Here is a 15,099-nt window from a genome sequence, read left to right as displayed (position 1 = left end):
ACAAAACATTTTTGGACATTTGCGCAAACACATGCCTAGTTTTGACACATTATTTAGTGCTATAAATTAATCAATATAATGATGGCAATTATTTTTGATAAATGTTCACTTGTTGAACAGTTAGTCTTAATTTTTAATTTAATGTAACCGTCATTTTTTATCACTACCTAGTTTTTAGTATGTTACCCTCATTTTGAGTCCTTTCACTTTTTAGGGGTTTAGTAGTTAGGGGTGGGTTTAGGGTTAGTATAGTTTTTGTAGGTTAATGTCTAACTGTTGTTAATGGTTAAGTGTTGGAGGCTTAGTTGTGTAGTAATAGGTATTCATGTATTATATAGATGTATATATTTATAACATAGTTTTATATATATATGCAATTTTAGAGTTATTTGTATTGTATGTGTGGGAAACAATTTTTTTCAGGTTTTTTATCAGAGTTTCGTCTGATTGTATCAGTTTTTGATGTTGTTTTTTTATTATAAAGGAAATAATATTGGTTATATGTGAATCAATGTTATTCTTATTTTCCTCCATTTATTTTCCTTTTTCATTTTTCGGGTTTTCTTGGAGTGTTTTTCTACTTCACTTTCTAGGGATTGTGTGCTCCCAAAGATTTATTTGGATATATTTGTATGGATGGCCATTTTGTGAAATTTGCAGAATTCGTTTTCAACATCATGGACATCAGCAACATATCTGAAAGTTAAATATTTTTGTTTAATTTATTTGGTGGAAAAGGGTTTATTGTTTGTGAGTTGTTTCTGCTATCATAGTAGAATGTAATGTGTCATGTATTTTATTTATTTATTGGTAATTGTTATTACATGTTTGGTTCACTGTATAATAATGTATTTATTAATATTAATTTTATTCATCTTTACTTTTCAGTCTGGGTTTTGTTTATAATAAAATATATTCATTTATGACTGATTGATGGGTATAGTACACCATGGTACTATCATATATGTTCCACCACGGTATGTAATACTTTGGTTGGTATCTGTGATTAGAGCACTGCACTCAAAATAGTCCACTAGGGGACTTAGTTTGTCTTTGTGTGTTTGGTACTAGGGTCATGATATTAAGAAGTTGTAATAGAGGCCAAACTTCCAGGCTAGGTCCTCCCTGTACCAGAACGCAAGCAACCTAGAACCTGTTTTGCCATAGTTAAGGCTCTTCAGCCAAGTATTCCTTAGTTTCAGTGGCACAGGGAGCCCAAGATCCACATCTGGGCATACCTGTCGCATTTAAGCCAACAAATACAAAAACTACAGGGAATGGATGAGATGCTTGAATTAATCTCTTTGTCCTTTAAGATCATTTCCGATTGCAACCCGCAATTCACACCGAAGTTTGAAAGGCCTATGTGCTATGTGTCTAGGGATTGAAGTAGCTCTGTCCTCTGCATATGACCATCAAACTGATGGACGAACGGAACATATGAACCAATCCCTGGAACAAATTCTTTGTTGTTTACTTGCCTCAGTCACCAGTCAACTGGACCAAGTTTTACCCTTGGCAGAGTTTGTGTACAGTAACAGCAAACATACCGCCACTGGTTTTTCCCCCTTTTACATTCTAACCGGACACCACCCACGGTTTCTAGCCATTGCTCGCACTGCTCCACCAGTTTTGGTTCTTTTAGCAGTAGACAGACTAGAAACCCTGGGACAGATACAAAAAAAGCCACTGACTGCCTTTCTAAGGCCAAACAAGTGATGGAAAAACAGGCTGACAAACACTACAAACTAAGCCATAGTTCAAAGAGGGAGACCTTGTTTGGTTGTCAACCCGTAATCTGAACATGGACGATCCACAGAAATTCAATCTATGATACATTGGTCCATTCCCAATTGTCACCATGCTAAATTCCATCTCTGCTAAACTGTTCTGCTAAACTGTTCCGACCCCCAGAATACAGTATTCATCCTGTGTATCTTTGCTAAGCCCTATCACAGTCAAACAAGGCCCAGTGTACTGCCTTCATCAATTTCCGTTCATGGTCATCTAGAGGTTCAACAGATCCTAGATTACAAATGCATCCAAGATCATCTGCATTATTTAGTGCATTGGAAGGGATATGGCCTTGCAGATAGGTCTTGGGAGTCTGCCTCTTTTGTTCATGCCCCCAGGTTGATTTGTCATTTTCATGTTGTGTTCCCAAACAAACCCCGCCAAGTTAGGTGGACCAGGAGGGGATGGTCAGGTTCCAGTACTTGCTACAGCATTTTCCTATAATGCGCAACCTGTGCGCCAAGATTCCTGGAGTAATTGAGCCTTTTTCCTTTAAAAGAATGCCCCCCCTCCCCAGGGTTTATGAAGTGCTTCAATGAAGGAATTATTACATGTGAATATATACACTTTATTGCCATAACATCGAGGGTGGCAGTGATAGGCTTATTATGTACTCTTGAGTTCACTTTTTATGTAAAAATCCATGGTGGCAGTGATAGGCCTGCAATACAGAACTCTGCACACTTTAGAAAAAAGCCAGTTTCCATATGGCTCACACGAGTGCTTACAAATGTGTTACACTGGCCACTCCTAGCTGTACCCAGCCACACAAACACATGCTTCAGTGGGTTCATGTGCTACAGGCTGCTTGTGAGCAAGCGGCTATAAAAACTGCTCCCACACATGAGACGGTGCTTGACCTCGTAACAAATCCTCTACTTACCTCCTCCTGCTACTCCTGGCTCCCACGACAATTTCCGCTATGACTGCTCGACAGTGGCTCCTCCTACCGATGACCTACGTCGACAGACTCCAGCCTTCACGGTCTTCCACTTCCTTCAAGAGAGCAGACAAAGAACAACAAAGACATGAATAAGGTTTGATTCAAACGCATAGCGCAGTGCACCGCCCACATGATTGCTAGCGCTACAGAGACTCGCATTGACAAAGAAAGGCCTTGGTTGTGGCCATTATAATCATTATCACTAGAGCTACAGAGACTCACATGTACAATAAAATGCATTGGTTGTTAGCATTATAATCCCTATTAAAACACATTTCAAAACAGAGACTCGCTTGTGTAAACAAAGACGTTGCCATTTGGTATGTTAAACACAGCATTAAAGTCAACACACTGTGATTTAAGAGACATTTGACTAACAAATAACTAATCCCAGATATTAGGATTAATACTGGTTACCTTATTTATCAGAACTCAAGAGAGAGTTTGGTGTTTGGTAGTAGAAGTGGACAGCTCAAATGCTCCGGTTATAACTCGTGGTACTGCCCAATGAATGTTGCATTTTTCCATGAATCTCCCATGAATGTGAACCTTGAGAAGAACAGGGTGTAGTTTCTGTTCGCTATCCTGTGTGTTTTGGGTGAGACTAGAGAGCAACTCTAGGATAATTTGTAATACGGACACATGAACACTGCAATAAATGTTTATTTTCCATTTACAGATATCCTGTGCAGTAGCCCTACGACATTCTGAAATACTGAAGTAGCTGAGCAGTGACCAGGTGAAAAATGATCCGACTGCAACATCTTTCATTCTTGTCAATCCCATTCCCCCTTCCCCTCAGGTACTGGTGCCAGTGCAGAGTCTCTTCTCTAATGCTGAGATTAATGCTAGGGTGGAGAGGGGGTCCAGCATTGCCCCATCGGAGTGACCTGGAATTCAGGTAAGTGGCACAGCCTTGAACATTGACAGTCTAGGTCACACCAATCGGCTCTGCACAACTCCGCTCTACACCACCGTACTCTACGGCACTCTGCAACACTGAACTCTATGCCATTGCACTCTAAGCCAATACACTCAACGCCAATGCACTTTACTCTGTAATACTCAATTCAATGCCCCTGCACTCTATGTCAGCCCACTGTATGCCACTCTAATCTACTATGCGCCACTGCACTCTATGCCACTACACTCTAAACCACTTTACGCCGTTCCACTCTATGCCACTTTACACAAATGCACTATACCTCGCGACACTCCATTTTATGCAACTTCACTCTACTCTGAAACAATCTACTCTGCACCACTTCACTCTATGCCACTCCACTCTAGGGCACTCGACTCTACTCTGCACTTTGTGCCACTGCACTCTATGCCACTCGACTCCACTCTGCACCATTCCATTCTGTGTATTCCACTCTGCACCAATGCACTCAACTATGCACCACTCTAATCAATGCCACTGCATTCTACAACGCTGCATTGCATGCCGCTGAATTCAATGCCACCGCACTCATTGCCACTATACTCTGAAACATTCTACACCAATGCACTCAACACCAGTCGACTCTACTCTATGCCATTTGAGTATGCCATTCTATGCAACTCTACACTATGCCACTCCAATACACAACACTTTCTGTCACTCTACTCTACAACACTCTACTCCACTCTTTGCCATTCCATTCTATGACACTCCATATCACTATCTTCTATGCCACTAACTTTTAGCCATGCTTGTAGTGAATCCTATCTTGTTTTATTGGGAAGCAGTAGTTAGCTTAGTCTTCTGGCTTGCAGACCTGTGCCCCTGTCACCCATGACCTTTACTCTACTTAGCTTGCCCTGTTTTAACACAATTATTTAATTTTATCTTTCCAAGATGGCTGCATTGTTTTTAGTTAGGACAATGTTTAAGTTTTATGCTATCAGTGCCACTCTGCTAAGGCGTCACTATCAGTGCCGGAGATAGATAAGATGTAGGTATTTACATTAGGTACTTTCCCACTTCATGCTTTCGAAAGAATTGTTTATGTATTTGCCGCCCCAAGCATGTCTTGTTATCTATTGTTTGGGAACTGTCCCATGTCAGGGGTCCGATCAAATCTGTATAAATGCACCTCGTACAGACAGATAGTCAGAGGGATTCTTCGTCTCGCCACGGAGTCTGAACTAGAGACCTCATTCAAAGTTAACAAAGGTTTGGGGGCTCTTCTCATGGATACCGCATTGGCAGATTAGGTTCATCACACCTAGCTCTCTTTAGGTTAGGGGTTAGGTTCATCATGTTAGGGTATTAGGACATATATCATATCATGTCATTTTATGTTATTGTAAGATGGTGGGGGTCTTTGCACTAATGACTCTCGTCTTCACAATTCTGTTTCTTGCACTGTTTATTATCCTAATGATTGCAGCCCATGCAACTCTTCGTAGATGGCAATCTTATTAATATAACCAATTGAAAACTCAACTGCATCTCCTTCATTGCCTGTGTTTGACTGATACAAGTTGTTCATGTGAGAAAGGGCTAATCTCCATTTAAACACAGCACTCCCTGAGTTGTTGTTCTCTTGAGTTCATGCTTAAAGACTGCCACAAATCACCTCTTATTGTTTGGGTTTTTGGTGAGGTGCTGCTTGTGAGCCGGAAGGGCTGGGATGACATTTGCGACTTGTTGTAGGATTGGCATAGTTGCCCACAAGCATAAGTACTGTCATCCATCAATCAGCAGTCTTGCCTAGAGCAAGAGTCAAACTACGACATGGTGCCACCAACATTGGTGTTTGGGCACTAATTTACGGATACCCTGACTATCACTGTCTCACAGACAATAGGTACCCTAAGTACCATTATACGGAGACATCCGTGGGGACGGAGAGCAAGATGGCGGCCGCGTAACGCAGCCGCGAAGCGTCTGCTCCGACCAAGGAAACCTCCCAGTGTTGCGGCAGCTCTCCCGCGGGTCGGAGCTTCCTTCGGCAGTCGCGCTTAGAGGAAAACAATGTAGCGGCATTTTAGCAACATTGTGCTGACTCGCGTTGCTTCACCTGCTCCCTCTTTTTTTTGGGGATGACTGTCCCAGGACTCTCAGGAGGGGCGGCACAGGGGAAATATTGCGGGTGACATTGCTTTTTGAAGGACTGCTTTTCATGTGAGGATTGTTCTAGGCTACTTGTCTCTTGGTTTCTGCGGGGCCCTTTTTTTTTTTTCTTCCTCTGGGAGAAGTAAAACTACGTGGATTTGCTGACGGAGGCTAAAAGGATTGCAAAGTGTTTTCCCGGGATGCGGTCAGGACTGCTCCTGCTCCTACCTGAAGACAACTACAGGTCTGTGCTCACGGGTCCCAATTGGGGGCAATTTTCGACGTGGACTCAAAAAACGGTCAGAGTTTCTTTATTTTATTACAAGTATTTGACACTGGGCGTATATTATAATAACGCATTTTGCATTAAAAAGCAAAAAAAAAAAAAGGTAAAAATGCCACCTAAAGGAGTGAAAAATGTGACTCTGTCTGGACGAGGCAAGCCGGTAAGAGTAAGCCTGTCGGCACGGCAGGGGGGGGGTACGGATATAAAACAAGGCTTAGGTGAGAAGGTTGTCTCCAAAAACAAGAGTGCTTCACTGGTCAGGTATTTTGAGAAAGGGAAGGACATACTGGTGGGGGGCATAGATACCCCCCCCGCCGCCGTGGAGGAGGCTGATCCTCTAGTAAACGAAGAGATGACGGCTATAGATGTGCCCCCCCCGCATGAAGGTGGGCAGAGTGATGCTGAAGATGTGGCAACTTTACAAAAACAAGCTACCGGGAGTCAGATGGAGCAGAGGGAGCAGAGGGAGGGCGCACAAGGCGCTAGGTCATTATTACAGGTGGAGCGGAGGCCAGTGGAATTACGCGATAATGAGACAATACAAGGAGACAAGTTTTTCTCATTATCAGATCATTCAAGTTGGTCAAGCAACGAGCAGCTGGATTTGGAGGCGGATAAAACTTCTTCTGAATTCGAATCTGAGGTGTCCTCTTTGGCACTGGGAAAGGAATTACAGGAGAGTGGCAGGAGTGCCACTGTTAGGAAAAAACAGAGGAAGAGAAGTGAGCAAGTAGGACCTAATAAGCACCCCACTAACCCATTGGACACTAAGGGTCTTCAGGGGCTTCAGTGGGAGTATTCCAAGGATGATTTAACTCTATATGATAATGGTGAAAAACAGCCTAATCCTGTGTCACTGGAAACCATATATCAAAGCATTATGGAACATCAAGAGGAATCTAAATTAGAGAGCCGTAGGACTTAAATGGCTTGCCGCAAGATGCAAATCCAAATTCGTCGAGTAGCTAAGACATGTTCAGAGTTTACTACACGGATGGAAGAAGCAGAGACCCGGATCTCGCGTCTGGAGGATGAGGCTGGAGCTCGCCAGTCATCTCGAGAAATGATGGAGAAACAACTTGAGGACACTCAGTGGAAATTGACAGATTTAGAGGACAGAATGAGGAGGAATAATCTGCGCGTCCTGGGTGTACCAGAAGGACTTGAAGGATCAGATATACATAGTTTTATGGTCGCACTTTTTAAGGAAGCTTTTCCGGACTTACACCAGTGGGACTGGGACAAAGAGGTTCAAAGAGCCCATCGATTTCCTTTTAGCAAAATAGGACCAAACTCAGAAGGAGGAAGTGGTAGACCTAGAGCAATATTAATCTCTTTGCTTAATTATCAGGCAAGGCAGGCTATATACGACCGAGCTCGACCCAATGCTAGATGTAAGGCTAAGGGATGTGAGTTTTTTGTGAGACCAGACTATTGCCATATTACTGTTGAAAAAAGGTGGAGGCTCCGGCAGTTAATTCAGCCACTTCAAAGTAAGGGGGCACAGGTTTTTTTATTAAATCCGGCTAAACTGAAAGTAGTAATGGATAATAGGACTTACTTCTTCACGACAGAGGAGAAAGCAAGGGCTTTTTTGGGTGGACTTAACGGTCCGGTTCCCTAAGATAGATTTTCTGGATTGGGACATAGGGGTGGGGGTAAAGTAGAGAGGGTTAGGAGTTAAGACCTGAGAAGTCGAGCCGGGGGTAAGATATTGTTTTGGCTGAAACAGGGTTAGATAGAGAGAGATAAAGACAAAGAAAGGGAGAAAAGGTAAAAGAAAAAAAGAAAAAAGAAAATCATGCACTGGGTAGGGACGGTCGGAGCGGAAGCTTTACCATCATTAGGGACAGTGAGATCCCATACTCTCCATAAATTGGGTGTAAGGGTAGGGGTAAGGGGTGTTGGGGGGTGGGGGTGGTTGGTAGCAGGGTTGGGGTACAAGGGGTGGGAGGATGGGAGAGGAGGGAGAGGGGGAGAGGGGTGGTGGGGAGTGGGGAGGGCACTAATATAGGTAGAAATGTTCAGAACAATTTAATGAAGACATATCAAAAGAAGAGGATGTATAGGATTCAATATCAACAAGTTGGTTTCTTTAAGGGAGAAAGTATTGACGTGAGTTTGGTACATCAAACTGAGTGATATGGCAAATAGATTAAGGAATTGTACACTGAATATTTGCGGTCTAAATAGCCCCCAGAAAAGGAAAAGAGTGGCAGCTGGTCTTAAACTAATTAAATCAGATTTATATTGCTTGCAGGAAACACACATTGCATGGAGTAAGCGAGAGCTCATACGAGAGCTTGGGTTGACGCCTCTTGTTTGTACCAGACAGGAGGTTTCGACACGTGGGGTGACGATACTTGCCAGAAATAACAATGTACAAGTTTGTAGATCTCGAGCAAGTAACGATGGGCGGTGGGCTCTCTTAGAATTATCCATGAATACATTTAAATTTACCCTCTGCACTATATATGGATCAGTTTTGGACGAGGCTGAGCCTCTGGATACGTTGAATATGGAACTAGTTGGATGGCCCTTACCAATAATTATTTGTGGCGACTTAAATATTCATTTAGAGGTAGGTAGCAGGAGCATGGACACCCAGAGTTTATATCAGGGACGAAAGCCTAAAGTATGGAAAGCTCTAAGGAGGTTAGTAAGGGAACATGGGTTGAGAGATGTCTGGGAAAATATTAAAACTGTAGATCCAGGGTATACCTATTACTCGTTCCCACATGCTAAATTGGTAAGGTTGGATTATTTTTTCGTATCACAAAACTTAATCCATGGGGCTGAAATAGAATGCAAACCCAGATTCTTATCAGATCATAATCCATTAATATTGTCCATAACAATTAAGGGACCATCTAATCCGCGTCGTGTATGGACATTTGATAGGAAATTGTTGGTTGACCCAGGATATATATCCCATATGAAAGAGTGGATTCACCACTTTTTTGATATCAATAGGAATACGGCAGATCCGGGGATGGTATGGGATTCATTTAAAGCTGCAGTGAGAGGTGAAACTCTTAGCTATAGTTTGGGAATACAGAAAATTAGGGGGAAGGAAATTGTAGAACTTCAAGAAAGATTAATAACAAAAGAGAGGGAATTAGCTTGTAAAATTACTAGTAGAGAAGACATTACTCTCACTCAGACCCAAATGGTGATTCTTAAGGCTAAAATAAATGCTTACTTGAATAAAACAGTGGCAGCCGTCTATCAAAGTCACCGATTGGAGTGTTATGAATATGGTGAATCCACAGGAAAAGTCTTAGCTAGACGGGTCAGACAAAAGGCAGTTAAACAGAATGTTTTGAATATAATTGATGGTAATGGGCGGAAACATACAGAGTTAGAAGGAATTCTAGAGGTTTTTAAGGGTTACTATCAGGAGCTGTATAGTGAAGATATAGTGTATTCTGAACAGCTACAAAAAAAGGTTAGTGAATTTCTGGGGGGATTAAAGAGTACAAGGCTCGCTTCTGAGGAACAAATTACATTAGATGCACCAATTCGTATTGATGAGATAATTGAGGCAGTAAGCTCCCTGGCAACAGGGAAAGCTGCTGGACCGGATGCAATACCACTTGAATTTTACAAGACCTTCCTGATAGACATTAAAAAGGATATGCATAGCATTTTTTGTATAGCGCAGGCAGGTCAGGCACCCTTATCGTGGGAATGTGCAAGAATTATAGTGCTAAAAAAAAAGGATAAATCAACAGAGTTCCCCAGTTCATATAGACCCATATCTTTGTTAAACGTAGATGGAAAGATTTATGCAAAGATTTTGGCCAGTAGATTGGCAAATGTGATAGTCAGGCTGGTTAGAAAACAACAACATGGGTTTATTCCGGGTAGAGATACAATAGATCATATAAGAAGAATAATAGCCATGTTTGATCTTGCAGAACTATATCAAACAAATTTAGGATTATTACTTTTGGATGCCGAGAAGGCATTTGATCGTGTATCGTGGAAGTTTCTATGGGAAGTCATGCGCTGGAAAGGTATAGGGAGTGGATATATCACAGCTATAAAAACTTTATATGTAGCCCCAAAAGCTAGAATTTGCATTGCTGGTTTGGAATCAGATACTATCTTAATCTCTAGGGGGACTAGACAAGGGTGTCCATGTTCCCCCTTGCTCTTTGCTCTATATATTGATTCTTTCTTGCTGAGATTAGAAGAATGCAAAAATATTCAACCTCTATTATATCATGGAGAAACATATAAGGTGTTTGCATATGCTGATGATGTAGCTATAGTGACAAGCAACACGGAGGAAGCTATTAAGGCAATAGAAATAGAGGCAAGAGAGTTCGGAAAATACTCCGGATATAAGCTGAACTCAGATAAAACACAAATAGTATGCTCTGGGCACGTTTCACTAGTAGATAGACGATTGGTATCTGAAGCAGTGTATTTGGGGGTGAAGATTACATCAGTGGTTAATCGGTTGGTGGAAATTAATTTTATCCCATTATTAAATAAAATAAAGAGGGATTTAGACCGAATGCATAATTTGCACTTATCGCTAGAGGGTCGTTGCAATGTATTGAAAATGATGGTTCTGCCAAAAATCCTATATTTATTTCGGGCTATTCCCCTTGAGGTTGATAAAAAATGGCTTAAAAGATTGGAAAAGATGGGGAATAATTTTTTATGGGGATATGCTAAAACGAGAAGGGCAATGAAGTATATGACACTTCCCAAAGATCGAGGCGGGTGGTCAGTCCCTAATTTTACACTGTATTACTACGCCTGTTGCCTTCAACATATGGATGAACTTATAAGGGGAAGTTTTAAGGGTAATGAAGAAGTAAAAACAACCCCTATTTATACTATGATGGCGGGTGGGGAGGCAAGTGGTTGGTTATCAAAATTTGAGGAACCAAGTTACTTTAAAAAAGTAAGATTTAAGCCTTTTTTGTCCGCCTTCAAGGTTTGGGCTCAGATAAAACGGAGTATGGGACTGGGAAAGATTACGGCTTATACACCAGTGAAATTTTCAGCTATCCCAAATCATATCTTTAGGGATCCCATACTAGATTTTTGGCGTTCTAGGGGAATAAATAAAGTCGGAGACTTGTATTGTAAATCCGGTTATAAATCATTTACGGATCTGCAGTCTCAATTTGGCTTACCTAAGACCCATTTTTTTAAATTTTTGCAAATACGAAATTTTTTACAGTCTCAGAAGTGCGTTACAGTACAGTTGTCGGAGATCCCGGTAGTTGAGGCTGTTAAAAATGGGGCAAAGATTGGCAAGTTATATAAGTTACTAACAGAGTTTAAGTAGATGATAGGGCACAACAGAATGAGAGATGGATTGCACGATTTGGGGTGGCTGGAGAGTGGGTGGACCAATCCTTAGCCATGGCTGAGACAACATTTCTATCAGCTAATTTGAAAACCCAGCATTACAAAACACTGATGGACTTATATTATACTCCAGCAAAACTGAAAAAGTGGGGGATATCCTCTGGAAGCTGCAATCGATGTGGGGAAGTTGAAGCTGAGATAATGCATATGTTTTTTGTATGCCCAATGTTGCAGGGAATATTAAATGAGATAGAGGTATTCCTTAAGAAGATCACGCATTGCAATATTCAGGTTACTGTTATGCTGGTAGTATTGGGAGTCGTGGACTCACCTGAAAGTACGGAACCTGTACTGTATAAAATAAGGCGATTTTTATTTTTGTCCATGGCAATATACCGCTTATGTATTGCTACAGATTGGCTCAAAAAAGAACCCCCCACGTTTGAGAATTGGCGCTCTAGATTACTTACCATCTATAATACTGAATTAAGTCTTTATAAGTTAAAGGGTCATAAGAAGAGACATAGAGGAGAACGAATGTGGGCACCACTGACTAGATGGTTGGAATATCAAGACACAGTTTAAACAAAAAAAAAAAAAAATGCTAATTGTTTCGATATGTGATATATATAACTGAGGTTTTTTTTAAAGGTCTTCTTTCTCCCGTTGTTTTGTTTACTTTACTTTCTTCGCACGGATATATTATGTCTTCTTCTTTTTTTTTCTCATGTAACCCCCTCCCTCCGACATATTAAAATAAAAAAAATAAAAAAATAAAAAATACGGAGACATCCGTGGTCTTGGGTAAAATCCTCCTCGGCTGAACAGGGAGCACCTAATTAGGCTGTAGGTTGTTCGAGCTCGAACTATTAAAAGCACTTTCCCCCCCCCCCTTGGTTTTCCATCTCTCTGCCCTCTACAAAATATGGCTAACGCCATAGACATTCCTGAAAATGTCAGACCAACATTAACATTACACCGACTAGCAGATGAAGGTGGGGATGTCACATTCATAGTAGAAACTAGTGAAGCTTACCAAACACAAACATTTTACTCTTGGGTCACCTTTCCTGAGGAAGTCCAAAGATCATACACCTTCCACAGATACAGAAATGCAAGCATTCCTCAATGTTACCAAGCATACCAGTATCTTGAAATACCGGCACCCTACCACATGTAATACAACCTGTGAGATTAGGTCCCTTAGTTAATGAAGGACCAACAAGGCCTATGTTTGCCGCATACACACCTCACCCTGGTATACAAAATATGTAGACAGCTGATCTGCGCAATTTGTACATTGAGATAGTAACACTATATAGACTACTTGTTCAGTTTGTTATGCGAACTCTGAACACTACACCAGCGCGTCTAGCACCACCAGCACCTGCTGGTTACCAATTGGCTACTACTGGGATAAAGCCACAAACAGTACATTCTATCATGGCTAAAGTGCCCACGGAACAAGAGAAAATTCCGTTCTGGATAGCCCAGAAAACAAATCAGCTGGAAGCTGTGTTTCCCCATACGGGACCACAGAAAAACAGAACTCTCACATTGTAATTGCCGTGTAACATCAATATTACATGATTTTGATCGCAAGGCGTTGTCTTACGTGGATGACATTTATCTCACGAATGACGACGTCAACATTCATCTTGCCAGGGTGAATCGGATCGTTCAAGGATTTGCAGCTCTTGGCTTTAAATTCAATTTTAAGAAGAGTAAGGGCTCCAACATCAAACGCCCACCACAGACAACCCTCTTAGTGTCCAGCAGGCCACTACAATGTGTGTACCTGGACCATTGCGGTCCGCTTCAATCTGATGGTGCATACAAATACATCTTAGTCACTGTAGATTCTTGTTATAGATTCCTGTGGGTATGTCCTCAGCAGTCGGCTGATGCTAGAACTGTTATAAAAGACTTGCTGATCTTTATTGGTACATATGAGGATGCAGCATTCCTTTCGGACCAAGGCCCTGCCTTTGCCTCTAAGGCATTCAAGGACACCATGGCAACGATGGGTGTTGAACTCCATTATGCCTCACCGTACCATCCAGAGGAAAATTTGGTCGTGGATAGGAGGAATCGAGATCAAAAGCAGTCCTTAACAGCTAGAGTATTAGGTTCAGGCCGCAGTTGGCTTCATCCCCTATATGTGGTCCAGAGAGCACTGAAAAATCCACCAGGACCATCCTTGAGGGAATGCACTCCTTATAAGGTTCTCTTTGAGATACCTTTCTATGTCCCAGATCTTGATTGCCCTGGTTTGGTGGCTGCAGATACACCTTTTGACATAAATGAACATCTCACTGTCTTACATGAGCTTCAGCAATTTTGTGATGATAAATCATCAGCCGGTGCTGCTACCTTAGGAAAACGGGATTTGCCAACAACTTCTACAGGCTGGATTCCTAAAGTTGGGGATCTGGTTTGTGAGAAGATTGCTGTGAAGAAGGAATTTGGTTCATCGTATAGAGCACCGGTCCCAGTCCTTGGAATACAAGGTACCAGAACTGTTATCCTACCGCTGCTGCCTGGTTCCAAAGCAAACAGATTAATCTCTATTGACGACATCAAAATTCACCATGTGGCCGATCCTGCACATTAGACCCAGAGGTCCCTTGCGTAGCTCCTGGTCCCCTCTCACTACCCAATGGGACATACCTCTTCAGAGAAGAACTAACAACACTTCTGAGTATACAAGCATTTCCAACGATGCTACAAATACCTCCTCGAGCATGGAGAGGGCGGAAAATGAACTTTTTCTGATTCCTGATACCACTTCATTGACATCACCTGTCCAAGACGTGGCTACTATTTTCTATACCAACACAACACATACAGATGACATCGTCTACCATGAGCCTCCACGCAAAGTAGAAGCATCCACCAGTAATGCACCAGCCCATGTGTTTTCAGAGACTGCTTCTGGTTACTTCATCGACACTGATGACTTTTCTTCAACTTCATCCACTCCTACGATTGAAAATATTTCAAAGACACGTAAGCTGTATATATGGCTAACAATAACTATTTAATTCACCCATGGAACTATATATGGTTATTCTTGACATTATTTGCATTTTTCCTTTGGATTGGTTTTGTGATTGTTTTCTTCCTGCTTATAAATGGTCATTACCTTCCTGAACGCTCCTGTATTGAGCCTGTGGATGAAGATCTTACTCCATATCTTTCCTCACATAAGGTCCGAAGAGACTTCTCCCTTGTGAACATTTCAGCTCTACCTATTCCTGATGGGATTGTGTGGGACAAAGTTCCATTTGATATATACGGGCCTACTGAGGTCACTCAAATTCCATGTCTTCAAAATTTTCACGACTGATCTAATTACACCTGGTATTGTATCTGATGATTGGGATGTCCAGACACTTGATTATATGTTAACTGAAATGAAGGACTATTCAGTATTTGAAAGTGACGATGTGTATACTAACACACAGAATTATGGGGAAATGTTATGCTATAACAACGGGGGATATTAATACCTGCACCGTGCAACTAGACATAGATCAGTATTCAATTACACACAGTGGGAACACTGTTCAACTCCACCTGTGGGGAGCCTGAAACATTATTTGGATAAATGTACTTATTTTTCTGGGCATGACACAAAACATGCAGAGTCATATTACTTCAAATTACCACCTTAAAAAATTAGGAACAGTTTGCTAA

Source organism: Pleurodeles waltl, chromosome 12, assembly GCF_031143425.1.
Source record: "Pleurodeles waltl isolate 20211129_DDA chromosome 12, aPleWal1.hap1.20221129, whole genome shotgun sequence".
Lineage (NCBI taxonomy): Eukaryota > Metazoa > Chordata > Amphibia > Caudata > Salamandridae > Pleurodeles > Pleurodeles waltl.
This window is presented reverse-complemented; position numbering follows the sequence as displayed.